This window comes from Bufo gargarizans, chromosome 1 (genome assembly GCF_014858855.1).
Source record: "Bufo gargarizans isolate SCDJY-AF-19 chromosome 1, ASM1485885v1, whole genome shotgun sequence".
Classification (NCBI taxonomy): Eukaryota; Metazoa; Chordata; class Amphibia; order Anura; family Bufonidae; genus Bufo; species Bufo gargarizans.
In genome coordinates, this window is record NC_058080.1 from 378,018,809 (window position 1) to 378,033,985 (window position 15,177).

General features: G+C 49.5%; 1 protein-coding gene across 1 annotated transcript in view; it reads right to left on the minus strand.

Moving 5' to 3' along the window:
* Positions 1-15,177, minus strand: part of LOC122927370 (hydroxysteroid 11-beta-dehydrogenase 1-like protein) — an 83,811-nt gene that overhangs the window by 21,697 nt on the left and 46,937 nt on the right. The window lies entirely within an intron of this gene.

Genomic DNA, 15,177 nt, shown 5'->3' on the forward strand with positions numbered 1-15,177 from the left:
TTTTAATAAACAGCAAACTAAGCTGCAAAATCCAGTGTCAGGCAGCTGCTGCCAAGGCCAATAAGATAATGAGTTGCATCAAAAGGGGCATAGATGCCCGTGATGAGAACATAGTCCTACCACTTTACAAATCATTAGTCAGACCACACATGGAGTACTGTGTACAGTTCTGGGCTCCAGTGAACAAGGCAGACATAGCAGAGCTGGAGAGGGTCCAGAGGAGGGCAACTAAAGTAATAACTGGAATGGGGCAACTACAGTACCCTGAAAGATTATCAAAATTAGGGTTATTTACTTTAGAAAAAAGACGACTGAGGGGAGATCTAATTACTATGTATAAATATATCAGGGGACAGTACAGAGATCTCTCCCATCATCTATTTATCCCCAGGACCAGGCATGGGATCCAGCCGGTTCTCTCCGGTTCTGCCGAACCGTTTGTTAAAATTACAGGCGGTTCGCAGGACCGGTGAGAAGCAGGGATCCCGACCCGGTCCTGCAGCTGCGCCTGCACCAGTGGCGTAGCTATAGGGGTGGGGGCGGAGCGGAAGCCGAGAGGAGAGGCCCTGTGTGACGCGCACTGTGCAGGGCAGCTGGGCAGGCGAAGTGAGGAGGGGCCGGGGGAGCGGCTTCAGTTGAGGTGCGACGCAGGACTTAGTCACGTACCTCACTGTGACCTCCTGCGGCGGATCTCGCGAGATGACGCGGCGCGGGAAGGCACAGTGAGCGAGGCATTGGTGACCGCCTGTACCAGGATGCCACAAGCTGTGAAGGAGAGAGAGGTAAGTATTAATTATTTCTCCTAAGCAGGTGCCTACTCCACCTTCCCCTCATCCTGACCCAATGTTTAGATTCTTTTAGCCAAACAAGAGTTATGGATGGGGTTGATGACAATATTTAAGGTGGCCACACACAGGGAAACACATCTATTTTGCCCACAGAGTAAGAGCAGCTTTTTTAAGCGGTACTCCACTATGTAATGGCCCCCTCTTTATTATTAATATAATGGCCCCCTCTTTATTATTAATGTAATGGCCCCCTCTTTATTATTAATGTAATGGCCCCCTCTTTATTATTAATGTAATGGCCCCCTCTTTGTTATTAATGTAATGGCCCCCTCTTTGTTATTAAAGTGGGGGCCATTATATTAATAATAAAGAGGGGGCCATTATATTAATAATAAAGAGGGGGCCATTATATTAATAAAAAAGAGGGGGTCATTATATTAATAATAAAGAGGGGGCCATTACAGTAATAACAAAGAGGGGGCCTAAGGCTTTTTAAAAGTTGAGTGGTATGTGTATAGTGTATTTGTGTGTAGTGTATATATGGTGTATGTAAATATGTCGTGACTGTGTTGCATATATATGGTGTATGTATATATGTGTCATGACTCGTGACGCGCTGCGTATCCACCGCTGAGTAGGGAACCTGTTGTTAAAAATTTGAATCCCACCCCTGCCCAGGACTGTGACTGTGACGAGGGGACATCCTCTGCGTCTGGAGGAAAGAAGGTTTGTACACAAACATAGAAGAGGATTCTTTACGGTAAGAGCAGTGGGACTATGGAACTCTGTGCCTGAGGAGGTGGTTATGATGAGTACAATATAGGAATTCAAAAGGGGCCTGGATGTATTTCTGGAGTGTAATAATATTACAGGCTATAGCTACTAGAGAGGGGTCGTTGATCCAGGGAGCTATTCTGATTGCCTGATTGGAGTCGGGAGGAATTTTTTATTCCCCTAAAGTGCGGAAAATTGGCTTCTACCTCACAGTTTTTTTTTGCCTTCCTCTGGATCAACTTGCAGGATGACAGGCCGAACTGGATGGACAAATGTCTTTTTTTGGCCTTATATACTATGTTACTATGTAATGCTGTGCAGTGGTTTTAGGAGACTGCATAATCAATGAGACAACCACTCTAACTGCATAATTGGTCCATCCCGCTAAAAATTTCTGCTGTGAGGCAGAAAGTATGCATTTTGAATCAACTGTGAAAATGAACTGAGAGAAGTTGACAAAAAAGAACATATGAATGTATAAAATATATAAATGCTAAAAAAAACAAGGTCAGAGAAGGTAGGTCCCCTAATTAATGGTAAAGGGGGATAGTGACAGAAGATAAGGAAAAGGCACTTAGATAAGGAAAAGTTACTAAATGGGTTTTTAAATGGGAGATTTTATTAGTGGTGCCAGAGCTATTAGTACATCCAGTAATATACTCAATTGGCTAACTATAGATGAGGTCCAAGCTAAGTTAAATAAGGTAAATGTGAACAAGGCTCCGGGTCCAGATGGATTACACCGAAGAGTTCTTAAAAAGCTCAGTTCAGTCATTGCTGTGCCCCTGTTTAAAATTTTTAAAGGGACCGGTATAGTGCAAAGTGACTGCTGCAAGCAAATATGATGCCCATATTCAAAAGGGATCTAGGTCTTCCACGGGTAATTATAGACCAGTTAGTTTAACTTCTGTTGTGGGAAAAAACCTTTGAAGAACTCTTAAAGGGTTTCTACCACTTCGGTGTCACATATTTAGCTGTCAGACACTAGCGATCCGCTAGTGTCTGCTCTGCCCAACCATCCTAATATAATTGCTTTTGGGGCAGCCGTTTTGCTAAAAAAATAACTTTTATTAATATGCTAATGAGCCTCTAGGTGCTATGGGGGCGTCATTAGCACCTAGAGGCTCCGTCTACCTTCAGAAACTGCCGCCGCCGAGCGCGTCCCTCCAGCCCGCCCATCTCTTCCTGAATGCGATCCTCCTTGTGAGCGTATGTATTCTGCGCATGCGCAGTGAATGTCTGACCGCTTCCTTGCTGAGACATCTCCACTGCGCCTGCGCGATGACGCCATAGTGCTCCGAGGAACAGGCGCAGTGGAGATGTCTGAGCAGGGAAGCTGTCAGACATTCACTGCGCATGCGCCGAATACAGGCGCTCACAAGGAGGATCGCATTCAGGAAGAGATGGGCGGGCTGGAGGGACGCGCTGGGCGGCGGCAGTTTCTGAAGGTAGACGGAGCCTCTAGGTGCTAATGACGCCCCCATAGCACCTAGAGGCTCATTAGCATATTAATAAAAGTTATTTTTTTAGCAAAACGGCTGCCCCAAAAGCAATTATATTAGGATGGTTGGGCAGAGCAGACACTAGCGGATCGCTAGTGTCTGACAGCTAAATATGTGACACCGAAGTGGTAGAAACCCTTTAAGGGACTATATACCGGAGTATGTGACTGTAAATAATATCATAAATGATAACCAATATGAGTTTACCAAAGACATAAGTTGTCAGACAACCCTGGTTTGTTTTTATGAGGAGGTGAGTAGAAGCTTTGACAGAGGGGCAGCTGTGAATCTAGCGTTTCTGGATTTTGCAAAGGCTTTTGATACTGTCCCTCATAGATTTTTCATAGGTAAAGTAAGGTCTATAGGCTTGGAAATTATAGTTTGTAATTGGATTGAAAACTGGCTGAAGGACAGTGTCCAGAGAGTAATGGTCAATGATTCCTATTCAGAATGGTTCCGGGTTATAAGTGGTATACCCCAAGGTTCAGTGCTGGGCCCTCTATTATTTAATTTATTAATGATATTGAGGATGGAATTAATAGCACCATTTCTATTTTTGCAGATGACACTAAGCTATGTAGTACTCACTAAGCTATATAGTACTGTCTAAGAAAGATGTCCAAAAACTGCTGGACACTCTAAATGATTGGGTATCAACTTGGCAAATGAGGTTCAATGTGGATAAATGTAAAGTTATGCATCTTGGTAGTAATAATCTCTATGCATCATATGTCCTAGGTGATGTGGCACTGGAAGAGTCACTTGTAGAGAAGGATTTGGGTGTACTTATTGATCATAGATTAAATAACAGCATACAATGTCAATCAGCTGCTTCTAAGGCCATCAGGATATTGTCATGCATTAAGCGAGGCATGGACTCGCCAGTCAGGGATGTAATACTACCACTTTACAAAGCTTTGGTGCAGCCTCATTAGGAATATGCAATTTAGTTCTTGGCACCAGTCGATAGAAAAGATGCCCTGGAGCTGGAAAAGTACAAAGGAGAGCAACTAAACTGATAAGGGGCATGGTGAAAAACTTTTCCATATAAAATGCCCTCAAAAGACAAGGGGGCAGTGCCTCTGACTAGAGAAGAAAAAGTTCAGTCCCCAGAAGCGTCAAAGCTTCTTTACTGTAAGAACTGTGAAGCTGTGGAATAGACTTCCTCAGGACGTGGTCACAGCAGGAACAGTGGACAGTTTTAAAAAGGGTTTAGATGAATTCTTAAAAGTAAATTACATTAATGCTTATGAAAATGTGTAGAAATCTGAGTCTCAATTCCTTTCTGGGATTCATGTCCCCCCCTATCCTTTGGTTAAACTTGATGGACTTATGTCTTTTAACTATATAATTAACTATTTAAAATGAAGAAAGGTAGTAGAAGCCCTCATGGAAAACTCAGTATTAACATTGAGATCATTGACTGATTTAATCTGCCACAATACAGCACAGTCAGTGGGCACGAAGGAATACATCTCGCAGAAACCTTTGCATGATTTGTATCTGTTAATAAAACAAACTCTATCCACATTAAATGTGTCAAAAAAAGAACCAAAAAATCCTTATTAATATTGTACAGTGAAAACAGTGTGAATTTTCCTGTTATCAGTGGCGTAGGGATCGCCATAGCAACCATAGCAGTGGCTATGGGGCCCTACGCCACTGGGGGCCCGTCCGTCCGGACCGCATCATTTTTTATTTTATTTTTTATACATCACAGCACTCACAGGCAGCCAGGGGGCCGACCGCCCGCCCAGTGTAGTGGGCGGGGCGCGGGCGGTCCAACATGAGGTAGGCCGGCGGATGCGGTGGAGGGGGCCTGAACGGGGGTGTAGCGGAGGCGGAGCCAGGCTGGCACCAGCGCCGCCCGCAGACCGCAGTGCAGGAAAGGAATGAATTTCCCCGCCCCCTCCACCGCCTGAGTCCGCCTGATGAGTCCTCCCACCCAGTCCCTCTAGTTAGTAGGAGGCGGACTCAGGCGGTAGAGGGGGCGGGGAAATTCATTCCTTTCCTGCACTGCGGTCGGCGCTGGTGCTAGCCTGGCTCCGCCTCCGCTACGCCCCCGTTCCAGCCCCCTCCACCGCATCCGCCGGCCTACCTCATGTTGGACCGCCCGCGCCCCGCCCACTACACTGGGCGCTTAGTGGCCCCCACTCCTCAGCAATGCCATGATCTCACCTAGTAATGACACAGTGTGAGCCCTACAGCTGTCCTCTGCCCGTCCCTGGCATTGTCATCACCGTGCACACACTATTTCCCGCCTACTAACTTGAATTGTAAAGCTCCTATCACAAAGCAGCTCGACTTCCGGCAGACGTCACATGACAGGAATGACGTAACGTGAAACTGCTCTATTAGATTCCTATGGTTCACACTGCTGCTGAGATATGAGGTGTGTATGTACAAGCAGGACTGTGCAGACTGCAGTGATCAGCATGCATGACTCCATCTATCTATCTATCATATATCTAATCTACAACCCCCTCCGCTCATATTTAGTATTTTGTTTAAACAATTTTGTCACGAACCTCCCAGGGAGCCAGTAGTGGGATGAGGAACCCACTGGCAGTAAGCAGCTGACAGCCCAGAATGCGGTACAAGTTTAGGGATAATCCAAGAGGGGTAGTCAATGTCCAATCCGGGTCGAGGCAGGCAGCGAAGGTTCAAGGCGGAAGACAGTCCAGGGGTCAGTAGCCGGGAAGGATACAAAGAAACAACAGGCAATAGAAGGATCTGCAGGGAGGCTAGGTGTTCACCATAAGGTGGAATAACTCAGCAATGAACCAGAGCTCAGGCCAGGTCTTTATAGCCAGGGAAGGTAGGAACCACCCTCCCCAGGAACCAATGGCAGGCGAGGAAGGTGGAAGGTGTGTACTGGGAATCTCCCTCAGCAAGGCTCACACCTGACAGCCGGATAATGCAGGAACTCTATGCACCCGGAAATGTGCGAGCAGCCTGTGTACTGCGCACACGCCGTGCACCCGCACCTCGGGCACCAGGTGTTCTACCGAGCTGAAGGGGAACCCGTGCCCTGCGCCGTGCCCATGGTCCCAGAGTAGGGGTAACACCCCCTGCTTCCTGACAGAGCCCCCCACCAAGGAGCGGCCTCCGGACGCGACCCTGGGAAGGCCTCTCGGGGTGAGCCCGATGGAACGCCCGCACCTTGGCGGCCGCATGGACATTCCCCAAGGGCTCCCAGGAACGCTCCTCGGGACCGTACCCCTTCCAGTGGATGAGATACTCCAGGACCCCACGCCGGCGGCGGGAGTCCAGGATCTCCTGGACTTCATACTCATCATCGTTATTCACCTGGATGGGAGGTGGTGGAGCAGGTGCCCGGTCCGGGAATGGGTTGGCACGGTGTGGTTTCAACAAGGACACGTGGAATACCGGGTGGATTCCCAGGGAAGTAGGCAACTGGAGCTTGGCTGCAACGTTGTTGACCATACTCACGATCTCAAAAGGACCAAGGTAACGGGGTCCCAGTTTTCGGGAGGGACAGGACAGCTTGAGGTGCTGTGTGGAAAGCCACACCTTGTCCCCGTCTTTGCACCTGGGGAATTCTGTGCGTCTACGGTCTGCCTGCATCTTGTGCCGCTGCTGAGCGGCCTGGAGTTGTTGCGTTAGGGTCCGCCTCAGTTCTCGTAGGAGCCGGAGCCGTTGAGCCACTTCAGGCACTGGGACATCAAGGGGGAGATCCGGGAGAGTTGCGGGATGATAGCCATAGTTGGCATAGAATGGTGAGAGCCCGGTGGAGGAATGAAGCTGATTGTTGAAGGAAAATTCCGCGAAGGGGAGATGGCTCACCCAGTCGTCTTGTAGATGGGATGTGTAACAGCGAAGGAACTGTTCGAGAGTTTGGTTGGTCCTTTCGGTCTGCCCATTGGACTGGGGGTGATAGGCAGAAGACAGGCTGCGAGTGATATGAAGGCTACGGCAAAACTGGGTCCAAAAGCGGGAGGTGAATTGTGAGCCCCGGTCTGAGACGATGGAATCAGGGAGCCCGTGCAACCGGAACACGTGTTGGAGGAACAACTCTGAGGTTTTTTGGGCCGTCGGGAGACCGGAGGTCGGAATGAAGTGGGACATCTTGGTACATCTGTCCACCACCACCATGATGGTGGTACAGGCTTGTGAAGGCGGTAAGTCCACAATGAAATCCATGGCTATGTTGCGCCATGGAAGGGTTGGCACTGGCAGAGGCTGTAATAACCCAACAGGTTTTGAGGTGGGACGTTTGTAGAGTGCACACACGGAACAAGACTCTATGAAGGAGCGTACGTCGGCTGCCAAAGAGGGCCACCAAAACTGACGTAGGATGCATTCCATGGTGTTGCGCCTAACTCGGTGGCCTGCTGTGGGGTGGTCATGGTGATGCTGTAGTACAGGCAGTCGCTGGGAGACTGGGACGTAGATCCACTGTTGGTGGTAACAAAGCCCCTGCTTCATTGGCAGATGGGCTGCCTCCTCTGGAGCTGGCATGCTGGCCCGTCGGATCCTCTCGATCAAGGAGTGTTGGGTGGCTAGAAAGTATGCGGCTGGCAGGATCGGTTCCGGAGGTGCAGGATCGGCCTCGGAGGAGCACATACGGGACAAGGCATCAGCCTTGCCGTTCTTGGATCCCGGTCGATAGGTAATCTGGAGACGAAAACGGGAGAAAAAGAGAGCCCACCTGGCTTGTCGAGGACGCAGTCGCTTGGCACTGCGGAGATATTCGAGGTTGCGATGGTCGGTGTACACCACCACAGGGTTTTCGGCTCCTTCCAGCAAATGTCTCCATTCCTCCAGGGCGTCCTTGATAGCGAGCAGCTCCCTCTCACCCACATCATAGTTGCGTTCGGCCCCGGTGAGTTTGCGGGAATAAAAGGCAACGGGATGGAGAAGCTGCTTCTCCCCTTGGACCTGGGAGAGAACAGCCCCGATAGCCCCCTCGGAGGCATCGGTCTCCAGAAAAAAACGGGCAAGAGGCGTCCGGTTGTACCAGTATAAACAGCCTCTTAAGGTGCTGGAATGCCTGTTGGACCTTCGGGGTCCATTCAAACAGGGTGTTGCTCCTGGTCAGAGCAGTGATGGGAGCGCAGATCGCTGAAAAGTTCCGAATGAATCGGCGGTAAAAATTGGCAAAACCAATGAACTGCTGCACCATCCGCCGATTGCGGGGGACAGGCCAATTCTGGACGGCCTGGATCTTCCTGGGGTCCATCTCCACTCGACCTGGGGATAGGATGTAGCCCAGGAACTCAATGGACGAGACTTCGAAGGTGCTTTTTTCAAGCTTGCCATAGAGACTGTGGGTCCGCAGACGTTGGAGCACCGATTTGACATGCCGTTCGTGTTGTGGCAGTGATCTGGAGAAGACAAGGATATCGTCCAGATATACCACAACATGGGTATCCAACAGGTCACGGAAGACGTCATTGATGAAGCACTGAAATGTGGCAGGGGCGTTACAGAGCCCGAAGGGCATGACAAGGTACTCGTAGTGCCCAAACCGTGAGCGGAATGCTGTCTTCCACTCATCCCCCTCCCTGACACGAATCAGATTGTAGGCCCCACGGAGGTCGATCTTGGTGAAGAAACGGGCATCCTTGACTCTGTCCAGCAAGTCGGGAATGAGAGGGAGTGGGTACCGGTTTTTCTTGGTGATGTCGTTCAGGGCCCGGTAATCGACACAGGGCCGGAGACCCCCATCTTTTTTCCCCACAAAGAAGATGCCGGCCCCAACTGGAGAGGTCGAGGGACGGATGAACCCCTTCGCTAGGCTCCCCTCTATGTAGTCCTTCAGGGCCCTGGTCTCGGGTTCGGACAGATTGTACAAGCGCCCGTACGGCAGTGGGGCTCCAGGGAGCAGGTCAATGGGGCAATCATAAGGCCTGTGTGGCGGCAAGGCGTCTGCTCCTTTTTTTTCAAAAACGTCTGCATAGTCCCGATATTTGTCAGGTAGTCTGTGTTCAACGGTGCCCAGAACCGCAGGAGGGCTTGGAGCCGGAGACGCGTGAACAGGAGAACCGGAGGGGGGCGTGAAGGTGATGGAGCCAGAGGTCCAGTTAATCGTGGGGTTGTGTCTCCTAAGCCAGGGGATGCCTAAAATGACTGGAAACAAGGGGGAAGGCACGATGTCCCACACGATCTTCTCGGAATGGTAAAGGCCGATGCGGAGGAACAAGGGATGTGATTCCATGGCGATAGGTCCCGTCTTTAGGGTGCTGCCATCCACCAGATGCAGCTGGGATGGGTTCTTCTTAGGGCGCAACGGGATGCCTAGTTGGGAAGCCAGATCCTTGTCCATAAAACAGCTGCTTGCGCCCGAATCAATGATGGCAGAGAGATCAATATTGTTGTTGCCCAGCTGCAGGGAAACAGGGATGGTGAGATGAGACGAGTTGTTATACATAGGTAGGTTAATGCATACCGTGGGTGTCTCCGGCCTACCTTCGGGAGGTTTGATGGGACAGTCCTTCAGGAAATGGCCCGGTTTTGCGCAATATAAACACAGATGCAAGGTTCTTCTCCTGGTTCTCTCCACCGTGGACAGGGGACCCCGAACAGCCCCGATCTGCATCGGCTCCTCCTGGTTACCGTCTGCTGCCACAGGAACAGGAAGCCTTAAGGGTTCCGACCGGCGCTCCGTTAGAGGCGGGGTCTGTTGTCGCTCCTGTCGTCTTTCCCGGAAGCGGCGATCCAGGTGGGTTACTGAGTCCATCAGGCCCCCCAAGGAGCCCGGCACCCCAATGCGGGCGAGCTCATCCTTGAGCTGCTCGGACAAACCGATGAGGAATTGGTCAATCAAGGCCACCTCGTTCAAGCCCGTATCCGGGGCTACCTCACGGAATTCCATGATGTAATCCTCCACTGGACATCTGCCCTGGCGGAGGGTGCGCAAGGTACCCCTGGCGGTTGAAGAACGCAGGGGGTCATCATAAAGTCTTTGCATAGCTGCGGCAAAGGACTTCCAAGATGCCAGCACTGGGTCATCGGCTAGTAGGAGTTGGTGCGCCCAGGTCTGGGGAGGCCCTGAGAGCAAGGAAATTGCCGTGCGTACCTTGACGAAGTCCGTGGCATATGTACGTGGCTTCAGGGAAAACAACAGCTCGCATGAGATGATGAAGGAGCGGTACTTCCTCCGATCTCCTGAAAACCGCTCAGGGAGGCTGACTGACAGCTCGCTAGAGACCACTTCCAGGGTGCGCGCCGGCGTAGGGGGAGGCGAGGGTGGTAGCGCGGTGCGCTCTGCGATGCGCTGCTCCTGTGTGGCAACCCTCTGCAGCAGGTGCTCATGACTCGCTTGCATCTCCTGAAAGGCCTGCGTCATGAGGTTAAGTTGCTGGGTCATGGCCGTCATGGGATCCACTGCTTTTGCGGGTTCCATGGTGAAGGCTGAGTTATTATGTCACGAACCTCCCAGGGAGCCAGTAGTGGGATGAGGAACCCACTGGCAGTAAGCAGCTGACAGCCCAGAATGCGGTACAAGTTTAGGGATAATCCAAGAGGGGTAGTCAATGTCCAATCCGGGTCGAGGCAGGCAGCGAAGGTTCAAGGCGGAAGACAGTCCAGGGGTCAGTAGCCGGGAAGGATACAAAGAAACAACAGGCAATAGAAGGATCTGCAGGGAGGCTAGGTGTTCACCATAAGGTGGAATAACTCAGCAATGAACCAGAGCTCAGGCCAGGTCTTTATAGCCAGGGAAGGTAGGAACCACCCTCCCCAGGAACCAATGGCAGGCGAGGAAGGTGGAAGGTGTGTACTGGGAATCTCCCTCAGCAAGGCTCACACCTGACAGCCGGATAATGCAGGAACTCTATGCACCCGGAAATGTGCGAGCAGCCTGTGTACTGCGCACACGCCGTGCACCCGCACCTCGGGCACCAGGTGTTCTACCGAGCTGAAGGGGAACCCGTGCCCTGCGCCGTGCCCATGGTCCCAGAGTAGGGGTAACACCCCCTGCTTCCTGACAATTTTTTTTCATGTTTTTCATGTTTTATTAAATGGGGGGGGGGGGGGGGGGTTGTTACCTGTCCTGCTGTGGGGAGGAGGGACTGGGAGTGGGACTATGGAGGGAGACTGGTCCCGCCTAAAACCTACTACTGCTGTCACTGGATGGCACAGAGGGGTGATGGCACCTACTTCTCCAGGCTGCCTGTGAGGACCAGACATCAGCTGTCTACAGGAAAGGTAAGTGTCTGTCTGTAGAAATAGTGTCTGTCTGTAGAAATAGGTGTATAACTACTTGTAAGTTCATGTGTATGTAATGTGTGTGTGTGTATATATATATATATATATACACAGTATATATGTCCATATATGTGGTGAGTGCGTATGTGAGTCTGTCCATGTATGTGGTGAGTGCCTGTATGAGTGCGTCCATGTATGTAGTGAGTGCCTGTATGAGTGCGTCCATGTATGTAGTGAGTGCCTGTATGAGTGCGTCCATGTATGTAGTGAGTGCCTGTATTAGAGCGTCCATGTATGTGGTGAGTGTATGAGTGCCTCCATGTATGTGGTGAGTGCCTGTATACGTGCGTCCATGTATGTAGTGAGTTCCTGTATGAGTGCGTCCATTTATGTGGTGAGTGCGTGTATGAGTGCGTCCGTGTATGTGGTGAGTGTATGAGTGCATCCATGTATGTGGTGAGTGCCTGTATGAGTGAGTCCATGTATGTTGTGAGTGCCTGTATGAGTGCGTCCATGTATGTAGTGAGTGCCTTTATGAGTGCGTCCATGTATGTGGTGAGTGCCTGTATGAGTGCGTCCATGTATGTTGTGAGTGCCTGTATGAGTGCGTCCATGTATGTGGTGAGTGCCTTTATGAGTGCGTCCATGTATGTGGTGAGTGCCTGTATGAGTGTGTCCATGTATGTGGTGAATGCGTGTATGAGTGCGTCCATGTATATGGTGAGTGCCTGTATGAGTGCGTCCATGTATATGGTGAGTACGTGTATGAGTGCGTCCATGTATGTGGTGAATGCGTGTATGAGTGCGTCCATGTATGTGGTGAGTGTATGAGTGCATCCATGTATGTGGTGAGTGCCTGTATGAGTGAGTCCATGTATGTTGTGAGTGCCTTTATGAGTGCGTCAATGTATGTGGTGAGTGCCTGTATGAGTGCGTCCATGTATGTGGTGAATGCGTGTATGAGTGCGTCCATGTATATGGTGAGTGCCTGTATGAGTGCGTCCATGTATATGGTGAGTACGTGTATGAGTGCATCCATGTATGTGGTGAATGCGTGTATGAGTGCGTCTATGTATGTGGCGAGTGTGTGTATGAGTGCGTCCATGTATGTGGCGAGTGTGTGTATGAGTGTGTCCATTAAGTTTGGGAGGGGCCCAGTACAAAAATTTGCTGTGGGGCCCAGTCAGTTCTAGCTACGCCCCTGCCTGTTATAATAATTTTTAAGTGCCCCAAGCATGTCTGTTAAACAGAAGATTCATACTTACCTGTTCGATGACGCTCCAGTCCTCTGCAAAGCCTCTGCTATCTCCATCTTTTTGTCCCCACGCTGTTTACAACCGGAGGTGCATGGACATGGTCACATGCACCACTCCAGCCAATGACTGGCTTCAGCAGTGATGTTCTGCTTGTGGCCACATCACCGCTGAAGCCAGTCATTGGCTGGAGCGGCACTTGTGACCATGCCAATGCACCACCAGAAGAAAACAGTGCAGGGGCAGGAAGAAGGAGGCAACAGAGGCTGCATGGAGGACCAAAGCAGCGTAGAGCAGGTAAGTATGAATCTTCTGTTTCAGCAGGCAGGCGGCGCGCACGTGCTTAAAAAATCATAAAAAGCAGAAAACCCATTTAAAGAGAGTCCTTTACATTGAAAATACATTCCAGAATGCGAACATCATGTTATACAAGACCTGAGTAGATTAATATATATTTTTCTGCTGAAACAATCAGTATAACTTGTACTTTATTCATTTACATCTGTTCACGGTGGGTTTAGGAGTCCACAGGGAAGTACTAATCCATGACTGACAGTTATCTCTGCTTAAAGGGGTTCTGCAGTTTGTTTTAATTGAGTATGTATCCTCTGGATAGATCATCAGCATCTGATCGGCAGGGGTCCGACACTCAGGACCCCTGCCGATCAGCTGTTTGAGAAAGCAGCGGAGCTCCAGCAGCGCCGCGGTCTTCTCACTGTTTACCGCTGGCCCAGTGACATCACGACTAGTATCAACTGGCCTGAGCGCGGCTAAACTCTGTTCACTTGAATGGAGCTTAGCCCCGCCCAGGCCAGTTGATACTAGTCGTGACATCAGCAGGCCAGCGGTAAACAGTGAGAAGACCGAGGCGCTGCTGGAGCTCCGCTGACTTCTCAAACAGCTGATCGGCGGGGGTCCCGGGTGTCGGACCCCCGCCGGTCAGATGCTGATGATCTATTCAAAGGATAGATCATCAGTTAAAACAAACTGCATAACCCCTTTAACAATATAAAATACTGTGTATGTTCAAGAGGGCATGTTCCCTTCAATATCACCTGTTAAACGCATGCGAAACATAACTGACATAAAAAGAAATTACAACAGATATTGTAGAAGGCAATTGTCATATTTATTTTAGTTTTCACTTTTATTTTTATGAAGATTTGTCTATAGTTGTCCACTATGTTAGTTTCTATTGATACTCAAGTAGGAGGGTTGTCAGTCAACTCTAAACCATGAGAGGAATCAGAGGAGGGTTATCTGCAAGGGAAAGCTGAAAGAAAGACAGGTGTAAACCCCATGAGAGCTTTAACAGATGACAGGAAATATTTGTCAGACATCTACTTCCTGTTAAATGGCATAACTATAGGAGAGGGAGCAGTCACATCTGTGACAGGGCCCACGAGCCAGGGTGGTCCACAGATCCCCTTACCACACTGAGTACTTGTTTGATCTCCTTTGATATCTGGCATCCAAGGTACAGTATTGTAAAACTAAGAGATTTGAGTGGATGAGGCAGGGGGAGATTTATACTGCTGGACATTCCTTACTATCAGAAAGGAAATTATCAATATTTTATTGCCAAAAACATCTGTATCATCATAAATGTGCTTTTCGTTCAGTTATTCATTTGTAAATCTGCCTGATGAACCTTGCAAATATAATTTTCTGGCCAGCCAATAAAGTTATCACTGCTATAATATTTTTATCCTTTTTAACAGACATTTATTTAACATCACATAGATTTTTCTGACATCATGCCAAAGCAGCAGTATAGTCAAGGAAGGGAAGTGGAGAAAATGCCTGGGTTACAGTGGTCGCATAGTACATGTCTATGGAAGAGACTGCTGAGCTGTAAAGGGGATTATATTCCACCCCTACCAATACTTACAGTGGTAGAGATGTAGGGTTATTCACTAAATAATGTGTGACACGGATGAGATATAGGAGGAAACACCAAACTGACAACCAGGAGGGAAAGATACTAGGCCTCAACGCTAGGGACAGGAAAAGGTCACCTCCTAGTAACCCTACTCCTTGCCCTGACTCCTAACCATATGGGCACCTCTTGAAGGTTGTACATGCCCATACCCTGTAACCTGGGACCCTGGATACCCTAGAGATCCCTAAGAATATTGTCAGGGCCGAGGCAACCTGTTCCTTCCCCGATGAAGGAACAGGCATCTCAGTGAGGCCTAGTAACAACAAGCAAGGAAGAGGAAACAAAACACAAACAAACGCAACACTTAACTTATGTAGTGATGGACGAGCTGGAACACCAGAGACGACCTCACACCAGCTCAGCCAAACCCAAATAAAGCTATCTACCGCACAGTCAGAAGGGTGGGGACACAATAAATAGGGTAGAGTAATGAGTATTAAGCTACACCTGAAACAGGGGATGAGAACAAACACTGAATAAAGAGTAATCAAAGAGGCTGTTAGATTCCTCCACGTTCCGCCAGTCTCCTTGATCTCCTGACATCTGTGACAGAAGGGGCCGTGATAATGTGAGGACCATATGAAGACCTACCGCCCAAGTAAATTAAACTTGGAAACTCGTGCACTGATTGACACCAGATACCAAGTACACAATTTTTGTGAAGAAGCCAAAAGGGGAAACCTGGGTCAGCTGAAGTCCTGGCATACCACATGCTGTTTTTTTTTAATTTCAAGATATGCAATTTT